This window comes from Aethalodelphis obliquidens, unplaced genomic scaffold (assembly GCF_003676395.1).
Source record: "Aethalodelphis obliquidens isolate GAN/ISIS:26980383/991018 unplaced genomic scaffold, ASM367639v1 scaffold4, whole genome shotgun sequence".
Classification (NCBI taxonomy): domain Eukaryota; kingdom Metazoa; phylum Chordata; class Mammalia; order Artiodactyla; family Delphinidae; genus Aethalodelphis; species Aethalodelphis obliquidens.
In genome coordinates, this window is record NW_020837948.1 from 52,562,225 (window position 1) to 52,575,206 (window position 12,982).

A 12,982-nucleotide genomic window follows, 5' to 3' on the forward strand; every position below is an offset into this window, starting at 1 on the left:
CCAAGTTAGGCAACCGCCATTGAAGGGTGTACTTAAATGCATATATATGAAAAGCTCTTTTCCCTAAGGTGTCTTCACAGGGAGAGCATTTGAGCAAAGGAACTGAGCTAGTGGTAAAATCACTTACATGGTAAATGGTGCTGAAATCAATAGGAAAGAAATAGCAACAGAAAACCTGGACAGGTGAGGTGTGGGTCAACTGATTGGGTCACTTAATTCTTAAACAAGGAAAAGTATACTCTGAAAAATTTATTTTAGGAAATTGTTTTGTCTGTGATGTCCAGAATAGATTAGAAGAAGAAACTGGAGGCAGAGACACCAAAAAGAGCTGAACATTGTAATCCAAGCATAGGATTATGGCAGATGGCTGAGGTGACAACTGGAGGGATGGAGAAAAGTGGGTGAAACTGAGTGACAGTGTTGGGAAACTGCCACATGGCTTGTAACATGTGTCACTAGTGAGAAAGGAGAAATACACAAAGAGTAGAAGGAAACAAGACAGGAGAGAGAAAGTGGATGAGATAATGATGAAACTTGCATTGTAAGAAGAGATAGTTGCATCTAGAGATGTGAACTGCTGGTTGGTTGTGTGGAGCCTAGAATATAAGGTATTTGAAATCATACTGAAAACTGCTGTTTTGTAGATGGAAATCTTAAATGTAAAATGACAAATATTCTGAAATGTCAAGTAAAAGTGGCAACTTGTTTTGTGACTCAGACTTGAAGTTCTTTATTGGAATTATTTTTTAAAATACGTAACGTGGGCTTCCCTGGTGGTGCGGTGGTTAAGAATCCGCCTGCCAATGCAGGGGACATGGGTTCGATCCCTGGTCTGGGAAGATCCCACATGCTGTGGAGCAACTAAGCCTGTGTGCCACAACTACTGAGCTTGTGCTCTAGAGCCCGCGAGCCACAACTACTGAGCCTGCGTGCCTAGAACCCATGCTCCACAACAAGAGAAGTCACCACAATGAGAAGCCTGCGCACCACAACGAAGACTAGCCCCCACTCTCCGCAACTAGAGAAAGCCTGCGCGCAGCAAGGAAGACCCAATGCAGCCAAAAATAAATAAATAAATTTATAAAGTACATAATGTAACAAATCTGCAGTCTTGTTACTATTTTTAAATTATCAGTAAAAATTTTACTATTTATAGCTTTTTTTTTAGTTTCAAAAACTACCTCTCTCATACTAAAACCACCTCTCTGTTCACCTACCGTTTGCTTTGGTGAGGTGTCTCTCCTCATGTCCGTGCTTTGGCTGGAAGTCAATTACGATAACAAGGGTGAAAAGGCAATAAGAAGCCTCTTGCCAGGGCCTCCTGCCAGGGACAGATGCACTTGCTCTCTCGTGCTTCCTGTGCACAAAGGACGTTTAAGCTTTAAACTGAAGGCTTGAAAGAAAACAAGGCTGAATATGTGTGTGCAGGTTGTGTACTGCACAGCTCTGGAGTGCTGTTTACCTCTGTAGTTTGTATATTTAATTTCTGGCAGATGAAAATCAAGTGTTTGATTCAATCACTAAGGCACTGTATAGGCTAGAAACAATGCTGAAGGAAATGCTCTTCCTTCATTGTGTCTCAAATCATGGTCTTGGGACTAACTACTTTTTCACAGTTCCTTTCTGAATTGACTTAATAATATAGATTTTTGGATCTCACTTCAGACTACTGAGGCATGCCTTGGAATCTGCATTTTTTACAAACTCCCACCAGGCAATTCCCACGTTCTGTTTAAACACAACTTTTCAATTACTTGGCAGATGACCTCATTTTTCCCCAAGCCATCATAATGGCATAAAGAAGTATATATATTTTAAACCATTTTACTATAAAAAAAGAGACAGCACACCAGTTTTATCAATAGAGTAAAAATATAGGAATAAAAATACAGATATAGATGATGATAAGTGAGGTGCCTCAAAATAGTGTAGGAAATGCCATACTAGGTCATATGTTTGATCTGCCCAAGCCAAAATGTCAGATTTATCCCTCTCTACAACCTCAAATGTCTACAACAGGAGTATTTTTCACTAGTTTGCACATTATGAATCATTGATCAATGCTTATAAACTCTCATCAAGCATACATATTTATATTATCAGTCTGCACAACCCATGAAATAACACAGTTCTTACTACCTAATGTGTAAATTTTCACCTACCTTTCTGTGTCCTGAAAGGAGACAGAAGCCTTGCGGAGTTTTAAGTGGCCCTCTCAGCGGCTGCGTCATGGGATCTGATGGACAAAGTGGTGTTTTCACTAGCCTTCCCATTGCTTCTTGATTTACAGGCTGCAGTCTATGTCCCTTGCAGGATGAAGAGCCTTAATCTTTTCAGTCTGTTCTCATAACAAGAACTGCCATCACCTTTTAGTCTTTTTAGTTGTCCTTGTAAGGATCTTTTTTGTTTTTAATCCATGTTGTCTTTTTTAAGGTTTGGTGACCTGAAGTATACACAGTTGTCTGTATATATACATATATACCGGCTTTCTCACAAACATAAGACCTTGTATGTGATGCTTCTAATATCATTTCTCATCATGGTATCACATTCCTGACCTTTTGAGCTATCATTTGAGACCTCAGAAACAATCCCAGATACTGAAATATCAGATATTGAGATTTGATAAAAATGGAAAATTACTGAGGTAGAAGAGCCAAGATAAATTGAACACCATTAGCCAGCTGTTTTCCCCTGAGCAGCATCACCTTCCATCTTACCTAGACTCACCCTCAGCTGCTTGGCTTCCATCCAAGTCCACGGTTTAGCCAGGAATGTCTAAGGCAGTAGACTGCACTGCAGGGACCTGGTGAAAGGGAAGCATTTAACAAAGCATCATCTGGACAGTGATGATGCTGCTTCTCCCATATGCCTCATGATTCCTTAAAAGATTCAGATCCTGACCTCCACGAGCGTTCATCCTATGGCATGTGGATATTGATAAGTCCTGTTTTTCTTTTGTGGGGGTGGCCTAAAGAAGAGCACAAAAAGCCCAAAGCCAGGTGTTTTTGACCCTTGCTTTACAAGAAGATGCAGACGTAGGTGTTATTCACATTGAAGGTCACTGTGTGTCTTGTAGTGACTGTACAAGGCCGCTGAGACAGCAGCAGTGGCCTGAAATCCCTCACTAAGGGTGCCTGACCCTCCTCCCTCCCACTTTTGCTCACACACTGATCTCATCTGGGATATAGTTTCTTCTGACTGGCTTCACTTTGGATAAACCCTCTGACTCTACTTGGTTTCCCCCGTTGGTGGACCCCCATCTAGAATAACTTGGTAGGCCTTCTTATGTGAGCACCCACCCAGGACCCCACTGCCTGTCCAGGCTGCTACTGCCCAAATCTCAAACAAATCCTCAAGTACACAAACACACCACCCTTATCTACTTAGCAGGCCCCATTCCTTCTGGGTTTATTTGCTCCAGGATATGACGTTTGGATGCTGTCTCTGAACCAGGAAGTAGTCTCCACCAGAAATCAAATCTGCAGGCACCTTGATCTAGGACTTACCAGGCTCCAGAACTGTGAGAAATAAATGTCTGTTGTTTATAAGCCACCCAGGCTATGGTGCTGTTGTTATAGCAGTCCAAACAGACTAAGACAGGTGCTCAAAGCAAGGAATAGAGAAAATTAACCTAATGTGGGAGAAGGCATAGAGAAGATCCAATAGGATGTGAAAGCACTGAAGCAGTGAATTAAGATAGTGGCAGTGGGAATGGCTAGCCACTTTTTAAAGGATGAGTCCCCATGCCACGTAAGAAGTACCTTTCAGGGTTAGACCCCAACCCCTCACAGCCTGAGTTTTCACTTAGTCTTACATTCTGTGTTCTCATCACTTGTTCCTGATGTCTTCAACACCAATCCCTTGCCTTTGTACACCTATCCCTCTCACTTTGGATTTGACCCTCTGACACTACGGCTCTCATTCTGACCTCTGATTCTCTCCATCACTACCATTCACACCACTCTCCTTGCCTCACACCCAGTGGAGCATCTTCTCTAGGACCAGCTAAGGCTACTGCAACCAGAATTCTCTCTAGGTCTGTACTGGTTTCAAAAACAGAACTCAGTTGCCTGACAGTTTGGTGGGGATGAAAGATAAGACATTAGGAGGGAGGATATGATCCTGGGGTTTAGGACCTGGGGTTGAGGACTGGTTGAATGGAGTTTCACTGTATGAAGATAGAAAGGTGGAAAACCCACTAGTCTGGAAGGTAAGGTGAGGCAATCACTTTTCACACACAAATTAGAGATGACAATGGGACATCTGAGTGGAAATGTCTGATGTGCAGTCTAACATGTTGGGTAGCAACTAAGGAGAGAGGTCAAGGCCAGAGTCACAGCATATAAACACACAGGCCATGTACTGCATAATTGCAGTGGGTGGCATTCACATGGACTAGGAGGTACTTGACGACCCTGGAGTTGTATAAAGCTGCAGTCTTGGTCAGGGCAGGGAATTAGCACATGGAGGAAATAGACGAAGTCAGAACACAGTAAGACTAAAGGTAGAGAGCAAACCAGGGGAGCACAGGGCTAGGATTGCACTTTGGGGGAAATGTAAGGGCAGAAGAGAAACTCTACCTCTGTCATTTCAATATATACAAAGTAGAAAAGTGATAGTGACCCTCCAGGATGTGTTTTGAATGGAAGTGAGAAAGGCAAAAACACGATTATAATGAAAGAAGTGTGATGGTAAAAAAAGAAAAAGGATTGTGAGCATTAAAAGCAAAAGGGTCAAGTAACGATTGTTTCAAATAAAGATAAGACCTGTGTATAGTGTTGCTTGAGGGGAAGGAGCCTATGAAGAAGAAGAGACTGAAAATGCTGAAGACAGAGGGAAATTGACAGAGCATGATTCCAGAGAAGAGAAGTTAGCCTTGAAAAGGGAGAGACACCCAAGAGGGTGCAGAGAGACTGATGTTTAGAGGCAAGGAGTAGGAAAAATGGAAAAATTCGTGTATGAGCTCCTGGGCGTTAGGAAATACGAATTAAAAGAGCAATCACCTCAAAGTAGACACAGGCCCCAGTGGAAACTTTTTTGTATTTTTGTTATATTGCAAAATGTACTCACAATAGAAAATCTGGAAAACTTTTGGAAAAGTAGACAAAAAGGTACCTAAGTCCTAGGAAACAAAGATAACCACTAGAGTGTATTCCTTTCAGACAATTGGGTGGTTTTTTTCCCTTCACATGTTAACATTAGCATTTCTAGTTATTATTTAGCTTTCATAAACCTCACATTTAAATTTCATTTAACATTCTACCAAGTGGATGTGCTATAATATCCTTAACCATTTCCTGCGTTTGAGCTGCTTCCAATTTTTTGCTATCTCATAAATAAAGCTGAACTGGACATCTTCACACATAAAATGTATTCTACATTCAGAATCACTTTCAAAAGATAGAACGCTGAAAATATAACCATTAATTCGATGACAGTATAATTGTGAACATCTTTAAGGCTTTTCACACTTCTTATACCATTTTACATTTTATCAGTAATGGATAAGGATACAATTTTCCTAAACCCTTGCCAGAATTAATCATTTACAAAAAAAAAAAAAACCCACAAAATTTTGTTAATTTGACATATCAAAAAGTAATACCTTATTATATGACATTTCTTCTACTACTAGTGAGGCCTGAATAATTTTTCATATATTTGTTAATTGTTTTTTTCTACTTTGTAAAGTGTTTATTTTTGTCCTATATACATTTACTTTTTAGGTTCATAGTGTTTTATAGTTTTAGGAGTTATTTATATAATAAAGATATTAATATGTTCCCATTTTAAACTTCTTTACTACATTTTAACTTTATTAGTTTTATAAAATGTATTAATCAAAATAACTTTTCTTATTATTATAAAAAGTACTACATATTCTGAGGCAGTTCTTTAATCTCCTTTTAATCAAATAAACTCCCCCATGCACTTCCACTCAGTTCCCTTTTGGCTTAAGTTGGTCAGTTGCTGTCTGTGGGCTACAACAAAGACTTCTAAGAAAACCGGGCAATAGTCAATTAAGGAGTGCAATAAAAAGAAGCTGATATATGTTAGCAACCAGAACCGTAAACTATCTAGGAATATACTTACGAGCAAGCAAGCTAGACCTCCAGGAATAAAACTATAAATCGTTGCTGAGGATATAGGAAAAAACCTGAATGGAAGAATTTTTCCTGGTGAGAAGAACTGACTGTTATGAAGATGTCAATATTCCTCCACATGCTTGTATAAATTCAAAGCCATTCCAATGGGATTATTTGGAGTATGACAATTTGGTGCAAATGCAGAAAAAATAATATGTGAGAACAGCCAGAATCTTTTTGAAAATTACAGCCTAAGGTAAGGTAGTGATTGATTCAGCACCTTGTTTGTGCTTAGGGCAGAATAGACAAGTAGAGTGGAAGAGTCTGGAGATAAACCTGGGTAAACATGGGGAAAAATTGGATAAAAGTGGCATTTCAGATTAATGAGGAAAGGCATTGGTTGTTCAATAAATCGTATTTTGGAATAGTTGCCTCGTGACTTCCAAGACACCTCACTTTACTAGATTTCCCCCTACATTGCTGGCTGCTCCTTTTCTGTTTCATTTCTTGGCTTCTATTTCTACATCTAAGTGCACCAAAACTTGAACATGGACTTATTATTTTCTTTTTTAGATCTACATTATCTAGGAATCTGGCTTTAAATACCAGCTCTCTACCAATGAGTCCTAAATTACTCTCTCTAGCCCTTACCTAGCTCCTACACCTTAGCATCATATATTAAACTGCCTACTTGATATAAACCTTAAGGAACCCTCTTGCACTGTTGGCGGGGATGTAAATTGATACAGTCACTATGGAGAACAGTATGGAGGTTCCTTAAAAAAATAAAAATAGAACTACCATATGACCAAGCAATCCCACTACTGGGCATATACCCTGAGAAAACCATAATTCAAAAAGAGTCATGTACCACAATGTTCATTGCAGCTCTATTTACAACAGCCAGGACATGGAAGCAACCTAAGTGTCCATCAACAGATGAATGGATAAAGAAGATGTGGCACATATATACAATGGAATTTTACTCAGCCATAAAAAGAAACGAAATTGAGTTATTTGTAGTGAGGTGGATGGACCTAGAATCTGTCATACAGAGTGAAGTAAGTCAGAAAGAGAAAAACAAATATCGTATGCTAACGCATATTTATGGAATCTAAAAAAAAAAATTGTTCTGAAGAACCTAGGGGCAGGACAGGAATAAAGACGCAGACATGGAAAATGGACTTGAAGACACGGGGAGGGGGAAGGGTAAGCTGGAACGAAGTGAGAGAGTGGCATGGACATATATACACTACCAAATGTAAAATAGATAGCTAGTGGGAAGCAGCCACATAACACAGGGAGATCAACTCCGTGCTCTGTATCCACCTAGAGGGGTGGGATAGGGAGGGTGAGAGGGAGACGCAAGAGGGAGGAGATATGGAGACATATGTATATGTATAGCTGATTCACTTTGTTATAAAGCAGAAACTAACAAAAACTACTAACTACTACTAAACTACTACAAAAACTACTAACTACTAAAACTACTAACAAAAACTAAAGTAATTGCTCTACCAATAAAGATGTTAAAAAACCCCACAATATTTCTAAATCAGAACAGGTAATTCTTCTGCTACCACCCTCCCACCACCACCACCAAACATACATACCCATCCCTAGATTATAGCTTCCCTCATATTTCCTATCTGAGTAAATAACACCACTATCCACCAAGTGCATAATCCCAAAACCTTCCCAAAACCTAAGTCATCTCTGATTTCTGCTTTTCCTTCAACCTCCAACATTCACTGTACCAGCATGTCCATGGGCTCTACTCAAGAGAAATTAAAAATGGGTGCTTAAGAGCATAAGCCCTGGAAACAAGCTATCTGGGTTCAGATCCCAGTTCTATCATTGACCAGTTATATCACCTTGGGTAACCTACCTACATTCAGTCAAGTTGTCATATATAAAACAAGGATGATGACATTATCTGATTCATAGGATAATGGTAGGGATTAATAAATTGTTAAGAAATTAGAACAATAGCTGATGCCCATTATGTGCTCAATAAATATCAGTTATTATTATTGTCTTCGAAATACATCTCAAATCTTCTAATTCTCTCCGTATACATGTATATCTCCTGACTTCAAGCCACCATCATCCCTTCTAACTGATCCCCCCACTTTATTGTCCCACTACAATTAGTTCTCCACACAGTAGTAAAGGGACCCTTTAAAAATATAACAATCAGATGTTCTCCTGTTTAATAATTCTCACTGCCTTCTTGAACGTGGTCTGAAGTCCCCTGGATGAATTAGCCCCCAACCCAACTCTCTGCCTCATCTGTAATATCCTTTTATTTTTTTAATTTAATTTTTTATACAGAAGTTTATGTATTTTATACATATTAGTGTATATATGTCAATCCCAATCGCCCAATTCATACCACCACCACCACCACCCCACTTTCCCCCCTTGGTGTCCATACCTTTGTTCTCTACATCTGTGCCTCTATTTCTGCCCTGCAAACCAGTTCATCTGTACCATTTTTCTAGGTTCCACATATATGCATTCATATACGATATTTGTTTTTCTCTTTCTGACTTACTTCACTCTGTATGACAGTCTCTAGATCCATCCATGTCTCTACAAATGACCCAATTTTGTTCCCTTTTATGGCTGAGTAATATTCCATTGTATATATGTACCACATCTTCTTTACCCAGTCTGTTGATGGGCATTTAGGTTGCTTCCATGACCTGGCTATTGTAAATAGTGCTGCAATGAATATTGGGGTGCATAGTCTTTTTGAATTATGGTTTTCTCTGGGTATATGCCCAGTAGTGGGATTGCTGGATTGTATATATGTACAATCTATTTTTAGTAATTCTATTTTTAGTTTTTTAAGGAACCTCCATACTGTTCTCCATAGTGGCTGTATCAATTTACATTCCCACAAACAGTTCAAGAGGATTCCCTTTTCTCCACACCCTCTCCAGCATTTGTTGTTTGTAGATTTTCTGATGATGCCCAGTCTAACGGGTGTGAGGTGATACCTCATTGTAGTTTTGATTTGCAATTCTCTAATGATTAGTGATGTTGAGCAGCTTTTCATGTGCTTCTTGGCCATCTGTATGTCTTCTTTGGAGAAATGTCTATTTAGATCTTCTGCCCATTTTTTGATTGGGTTGTTTGTTTTTTCAATATTGAGCTGCAAGAGCTGTTTATATGCTTCGGAGATTAATCCTTTCTCCATTGATTCATTAGCAAATATTTTCTCCCGTTCTGAGGGTTGTCTTTTCATCTTGTTTGTAGTTTCCTTCACTTTGCAAAAGCTTTTAAGTTTCATTAGGTCCCATTTGTTTATTTTTATTTTGATTACTCTAGGAGGTGGATCAAAAAAGATCTTGCTGTGATTTATGTCAAAGAGTGTTCTTCCTATGTTTTCCTCTAAGAGTTTTATAGTGTCTGGTCTTACATTTAGGTCTCTAATCCATTTTGAACTTATTTCTGTGTATGGTGTTAGGGAGTGTTCTCATTTCATTCTTTTACATGTAGCTGTCCAGTTTTCCCAGCACCACTTATTGAAGAGATGGTCTTTTCTCCATTGTATATCCTTGCCTCCTTTGTCATAGATTAGTTGACCATAGGTGTGTGCGTTTATCTCTGGGCTTTCTAGCCTGTTCCATTGATCTATATTTCTGTTTTTGTGCCAATACCATATTGTCTTGATTACTATATCTTTGTAGTATAGTCTGAAGTCAGGGAGTCTGATTCCTCCAGCTCCGTTTTTTTCCCTCAAGACTACTTCGGCTATTCGGGGTCTTTTTTGTCTCCAGACAAATTTTAAGATTTTTTATTCTAGTTCTATAAAAAATGCTACTGGTAATTTGATAGGGATTGAATTGAATCTGTAGATTGCTTTGCACAGTATAGTCATTTTCACAATATTGATTCATCCAATCGAAGAACATGGTATATCTCTCCATCATCTTTGACTTCTTGTGTCATCTTTTTTTTTTTTTTTTTTTTTTTGTGGTACGCGGGCCTCTCACTGTTGTGGCCCCTCCCGCTGCAGAGCACAGGCTCCGGGCACGCATGCCCAGCGGCCATGGCTCATGGGCCCAGCCGCTCCGCGGTATGTGGGATCCTCCCGGACCGGGGCACGAACCTGTGTCCCCTTCATCGGCAGGCGGGCTCTCAACCACTGTGCCACCAGGGAAGCCCCTCTTGTGTCATCTTTGATTTCTTTAAAAAGTGTCTTATAGTTTTCTGAGTACAGGTCTTTTACCCCCTTAGGTAGGTTTATTCCTAGGTATTTTATTCTTTTTTTTGCAATGGTGAATGGGATTGTTTCCTTAATTTCTGATCTTTTGTTGTTAGTGTATAGGAATGCAAGACATTTCTATGCATTAATTTTGTAACCTGCAACTTTACCAGATTCATTGATTAGCTCTAGTAGTTTTCTGGTGGCATCTTTAAGATTCTCTATGTATAGTATCATGTCATCTGCAACACTGACAGTTTTACTTCTTCTTTTCCAATTTGTATTCCTTTTATTTCTTTTTCTTCTCTGAATGCTGTGGCTAGGACTTCCAAACCTATGTTGAATAATAATGGCGAGAGTGGACATCCTTGTCTTGTTCCTGATCTTAGAGGAAATGCTTTCAGTTTTTCACCATTGAGAATCATTTGGTAATATTCTTCATTTGACTCCCTTCACTCCATCTACAGCGGTTTCATTCTGCTGATTGAATACACCTAGTTTCCTTTGGCCCCAGAGCCTTTGCCTTTGCTTTCCCCACTGACTTGAACAGTCTTTTCTTGGCTCTTCCAATGACTAGATCTTCATCATTAAAGTGGTAAATGTACCATCCTAGAGGAGATTTCGCTGACCATAGTATCTAACAAAGCTCTATTATTCTCCATCATATCATCCTGTTCTGTTTCCTTCATAGCACTTCTAGCTATCTGAAATTACCTTGTTTACCTGTTTAATTTTTTGTTGAATCTCTTCTCCAACTGTATGAGAACTGTATGAGAACAGAGACCCTGTTTTTTTTGTTTGATTGTTTTTTTGTTTTTACACTTGTATGTACAATGCTTAGAATGGTGTATAGCACTTCTCAGGTGTTTAATAAATTTATTGAACAAATTTTAATAAATTGGTGAATTACTGAATGAATTTTAAAAAGCAGGCCATTGGGACCAGTCCCTCCCATCAGGAAACTTGCACAAGCCTCTTAGATAGCCTCATCCACCAGAGGGCAGACAGCAGAAGCAAGAAGAACTACAATCCTGCCGCCTGTGGAACAAAAAACAACTTCACAGAAAGGTAGACAAGATGAAAAGGCAGAGGGCTATGTACCAGATGAAGGAACAAGATAAAACCCCAGAAAAAACACTAGATGAAGTGGAGATAGGCAAACTTCCAGAAAAAGAATTCAGAATAATGATAGTGAAGATGATCCAGTATGTTGGAAAAAGAATGGAGGCAAAGATCAAGAAGATGCAAGAAATGTTTAACAAAGACCTAGAAGAATTAAAGAACAAACAAAGAGAGATGAACAATACAATAATTGAAATGAAAACTACACTAGAAGGAATCAGTAGCAGAATAACTGAAGCAGAAGAACAGATAAGTGACCTGGAAGACAGAATGGTGGAATTCACTGCTGTGGAACAGAATAAAGAAAAAAGAACGAAAAGAAATGAAGACAGCCTAAGAGGCCTCTGGGACAACATTAAATGCAACAACAGTTGCATTATAGGGGTCCCAGAAGGAGAAAAGAGAGAGAAAGGACCAGAGAAAATATTTGAAGAGATTATAGTCGAAAATTTCTCTAACATGGGAAAGGAAACAGCCACCCAAGTCCAGGAAGCACAGCGAGTCCCATACAACATAAACCCAAGGAGAAACACACCGAGACACATAGTAATCAAATTGGCAAAAATTAAAGACAAAGAAAAATTATTGAAAGCAGCAAGGGAAAAACGATGAATAACATACAAGGGAACTCCCATAAGGTTAACAGCTGATTTCTCAGTAGAAACTCTACAAGCCAAAAGGGAGTGGCATGATATACTTAAAGTGATGAAAGGGAAGAACCTACAACCAAGATTACTCTACCCGGCAAGGACCTCATTCAAATTAGATGGAGAAATCAAAAGCTTTACAGGCAAGCAAAAGCTAAGAGAATTCAGCACCACCAAACCAGCTCTCCAACAAATGCTAAAGGAACTTCTCTAAGTGGGAAACACAAGAGAAGAAAAGGACCTACAAAGACAAACCCAAAACAATTAAGAAAATGGTCATAGGAACATACATATCGATAATTACCTTAAATGTGAATGGATTAAATGATCCAACCAAAAGACACAGGCTTCCTGAGTGGATTAAAAAACAAGACCCACATATATGCTGTCTACAAGAGACCCGCTTCAGACCTAGGGACACATACAGACTGAAAGTGAAGGGAGGGAAAAATATATTCCATGAAAATGGAAATCAAAAGAAAGCTGGAGTCGCAATACTCATATCAGACAAAATAGACTTTAAAATGAAGAATGTTACAAGATACAAGGAAGGAAACTAAATAATGATCAAGGGATCAATCCAAGAAAAGATATAACAATTATAACTATATATGCACCCAACATAGGAGCACCTCAATACATAAGGCAAATGCTAACAGCTATAAAAGAGGAAATCAACAGTAACAAAATAATAGTGGGGGACTTTAACACCTCACTTAAACCAATGGACAGATCATCCAAAATGAAAATAAATAAGGAAACACAAGCTTTAAATGACACAATCAGATAGATTTAATTGATATTTACATGACATTCCATCCAAATACAGCAGATTACACTTTCTTCTCAAGTGCACACGGAACATTCTCCAGGATAGATCACATCTTGGGTCGCAAATCAAGCCTCAG

General features: G+C 38.9%; 1 long non-coding RNA gene across 1 annotated transcript in view; it reads left to right on the plus strand.

The window, feature by feature from the left end:
* LOC113617370 (uncharacterized) overlaps positions 1 to 12,982 on the plus strand; it is a 46,498-nt gene that overhangs the window by 22,562 nt on the left and 10,954 nt on the right. The window lies entirely within an intron of this gene.